The following is a 3,937-nucleotide window of genomic DNA, read 5'->3' as shown; positions in this document are numbered from 1 at the left end:
CTTCTAACTCGTAATTTCCAGATGAACATCTATCGGTAGAATAGATGAGTTTGTTTCTTGGTTAGTTAGTATTGACTGGAATTGTTGTTTTACAAAATTAGTTAAAATGGACTTTTACAAAACATCAATAGCTAGCGAAAAAACTTTGCCTACTTTATCCCGTGGGTGAACATTACCTGCCTTCTCTCCCGGGTGAGTATTTTAAGGGTGAGTATTTTAGAGGAATCTAACTGAGGTAGTGAGGCTCAGTTAGGTGGATAATACAAAGTTAAAAGATATTTCAGGAGTATTTTAGTAAATTTATATCAGAAGAGTTGAAAGATATAAGGGTAAAATTGGTATTTTCAAAAGCAAATCCGATTTTGGGAGGTAACGGCACATTTTGTATCAAAACTACAGGGGATGTTTATGTTAAAGTGGAAACATAGGAGGGGGGGGGTATGATTGTGCGAAAATCCAGGGCAGGTAACTGACTCTATGTGCTGCTCTACCAAATACCAACTATCAAATCCAATAGAAACTTAATTTCGGAAAAAACGGACACGTAATCAGGATTGAACGTCAGCCCAAACTCCAAACAGATAACAGAGCGCAGTTTAGAGAGAAATAGAATTGAAGAGGTGAAATAGACAATATTATTATACTCACAAGACGTTAGTGATGATGTATAAAACCCAGGAAACAAGGAGATATGAGTTGACTAAGTTCATCACACCAAAGTTGAATAGCTGAAGAAGAAAAATAAGGCTTGGTTGGTTTGGCCTTGTGCAAGGCAAAGATAATTACAGATATTATGGCAAAGACGGGAACAATACAATTATGGCAAAGATGGGAACAATAAAATTATTGATATATCGTTTTGTTTCTGCCATCATTGGTGACGCTCGAAGACAGTTACCTCTAAGATCTTTTGTCCTTTTATTGTTTTCCTTAATTTTGCATTTATTAATAGGCAATATTCATGATGTCGGATACATTCTAAATGCAATAGACATTGACATTGACATTCTAATGCCTATTAATTAATATATAGTTCGTGGCACACGATAAATGCAATAGACATTGTATCGGAATATCTCCCATGCTCACACCGTCCTAATAACCTCTTACAACTTTGTATCGGAATATCTCCCATGAAATAAAGCATATGAATAGGTAGTTATTTCTAATGTTAAGTTGTAAAGATATTTTCAATGTAAGGTTGTAAAGGCTGTTTAAACGAGTGTTGATTTGACTGAAATCAAATTCTTCATTATAGTGGGAGTCTGGATCACTTGTCAATAAAACATGTTCCAACCTTGTATCAAAATAATTTCACACCGTGCATCTCATACATGGCAAGTCCCGCTTTTATAGAGGGTCCTAATTTCATGGTGACATGTGCGGTGTTAGATCAAGTTGCTAGAGGGTTGAAACATGTTTTGTTGGCAGAAGATCTCAACTCTTATAGTGGCATTTTTGGAACATCTCTCCATGAATAATAAGTGAGATGTTATCAATGTGGAATCAGTAGCACTCATGCCCTTTTTCTTAAGTTGATTTGAGTTGATAATGGCTTACATGCTCACAAATAGGGGTTGATATTTAAAAAATTAAGAATTATAATAATTAGTTATTATTACATATAAAAATAATAATAATAATAATAATAATATTATTATTATTATTATTATTATTATTATTATTAGTATTAGTATTATTATATGTAGCTATTTGAGCTCGACTCACGAGTCTCATAAGCCGAGCTTTATTAGGCTTGAACTTAACTCAATTAATAAACGAACATATAAATTGGGCTCAAGTTCGGTTGAAACCAAGCCGAGCCAAGCTTTTCACAAGCTGAGCTCAAGTAGGTCGTGAAGAGCTCGTTTCGTGGTCACCCCTACTCACAAAAGTGAAGTGCTCATCTTCTTGGAATGAGGCGAAGGAGAAAATGCTCTCTATCTTACCCTAAGCACTAGTTGATCGATCCACATGAGTAGTGGTTAGGGGTGCAAGTTGGGCAGGGTTAGGTCAGGTTGAGGTAAACCCTTGCCCAACTTAGTCAACCCTAACCCTAATCCAACTTAAAATCTCTTAACCTTAATCCAACTCAAAATTGGCTTTGGGTTGGGCCCAACCTATTTCTTATTTTGGCATTTGGTGATCTGCACCACTAATAACCCCTTTCCCAAAGTTAGTGGATGTGGGAATCAATTATGCCTATGCTGGAGCAAACTAGTTGATATACCAATTGAGTCACCCCTTACTTGGCACCCAACTTGACTTATTTTCCATGTTAAAATCTCAAAAAATATTTCAAATTCTCTTAACCTTTAACTTAGATCTATATAAAGGTTGTAAGTCGGGTTGCCTGCTTTTAAGAATTTTAATTATGTTAGGATCAAGTTAGGGTTTTGGCCCAACAACAACAACAATAATAATAATTTCTATAAATATATATATATATATATATATAAACATAATTTATATATTATACTATATAAATATATATAATAATAAATTTTATATTTTTATTTATTTATTATATATAAGTTAAAAAAGTAATTAATTTTTTAGGTTTTTCCCTATTCAGAAAAGGAAACGGAGTCGGATTAAATTCGAATCTGATCTGAGTCCGATAGTATTCGAATCCAATCCGAAATCATCAAATCTGATCGGATTTGTTTACTGCCACAAACCGATTATACAAATCTCTAGAGTATTCCTACTTCCACGGTTCCACCCTCATGAGTTGCACAATCCCGCTTGAGTTGTAAGCTTTCCGTACGCACGGTCACACCTGGCGGGCTGGCTGGCTGAATGTGTGTCCTTGAGCGACAAGCCAAAGAGTTTACAACCCTTTACTTCCTGCCTGGAAGGCTGGAAGTGCGAACGACTCGGTGCAGGTGCGTGCCACGTTACAGGGAGTCCGTTCCCCACAGCTCAAAGTCAAAACCATCAACGGAATGACGGCTTCGCTGACGTCCGTTCCCTACTTTACTCATTTTAAACATCAAGTCATCGACCACCTCCTCCCCAAGCCATTGGGTTTCATTTCATTCTCTCCCTCTCTCTCCCTCTCTCCCTCTCTCCCTCTCAATTTGAACCAACGTCAACACACATTTTCCTCTAATTTCTCAGCTCCAAATCACTCACCATGGGTTCCTGCTTCTCCTCCGAATCAAGTAAGTCCTCTGCTCCTTCCACGGCTAAAGTCATCTCAACCAATGGTAACCTCCTTGAATATTATGTTCCTATTACCGTATCCCAGGTGCTCCAAATGGAAAGCTCCTCTTCCTCCTCCTCCTCTCCTTTCTTCCTCTGCAACTCCGATAGCCTTTACTACGATGAGTACATTCCGCCGCTCGATTCCGCTCAACACCTCCAAGCGGGTCAGATCTATTTCGTCCTGCCTTTGAGTCGGTCGCACTACCGCTTATCAGCTTCCGATATGGCTGCCTTGGCGGTGAAAGCCAGTCTGGCCCTCTCTCAATCGTCCACCAAGGATGGCATCCGTCGTAAGAAGATACGAGTTTCGCCTGTCTTTGATGTCAATTATACAACGAATTCTATAGAGGATGACGATTTTGTCGGCTTCAAGAGTTTTCAGAAACCTAAACAATCCGGGATTACGAGATCTGGGTCTATGAAAAAGTTACAGAGGAACGGTTCTAGACGAACTAGGCTGGCCATGCGCTCATTTCGATTGAAATTGAGCACTATCTACGAAGGTCGCGTCGCTGAATGGTAAATACAAGCAAGATTTATTAATTTGTTCCTCGGTTAGCCCCCTCTTTTTTTTTGGTTTTCTGTAAAAACAAAACAGGGGATCGAAATTCGAATTGAGTTCTTTTTTTTTTCTCTTTTTCATATTGTCCGGTCTTTAATCTCATGGAAAAAGCAATAGGGATTCGGGGTTATCGTCCCTTCCTATTCTTTGATTAATTTTTCTTAA

At 38.0% G+C, this 3,937-nt stretch overlaps 1 long non-coding RNA gene across 1 annotated transcript; it reads left to right on the top strand.

The window, feature by feature from the left end:
• Positions 1–2,787: 2,787 nt before the first annotated feature.
• Positions 2,788–3,937, top strand: LOC104603845 (uncharacterized). The gene is made up of 2 exons (XR_016076601.1): positions 2,788–3,167; positions 3,254–3,937. It is a non-coding gene; the product is annotated as an uncharacterized LOC104603845 (long non-coding RNA).

The sequence above is a fragment of the Nelumbo nucifera genome, chromosome 5 (genome assembly GCF_055504915.1).
Source record: "Nelumbo nucifera cultivar China Antique chromosome 5, China Antique-T2T, whole genome shotgun sequence".
NCBI classification, from domain to species: Eukaryota; Viridiplantae; Streptophyta; class Magnoliopsida; order Proteales; family Nelumbonaceae; genus Nelumbo; species Nelumbo nucifera.
Note: the sequence above shows the minus strand (reverse complement) of the source record. Positions and strands in the feature narration are given on the sequence as shown.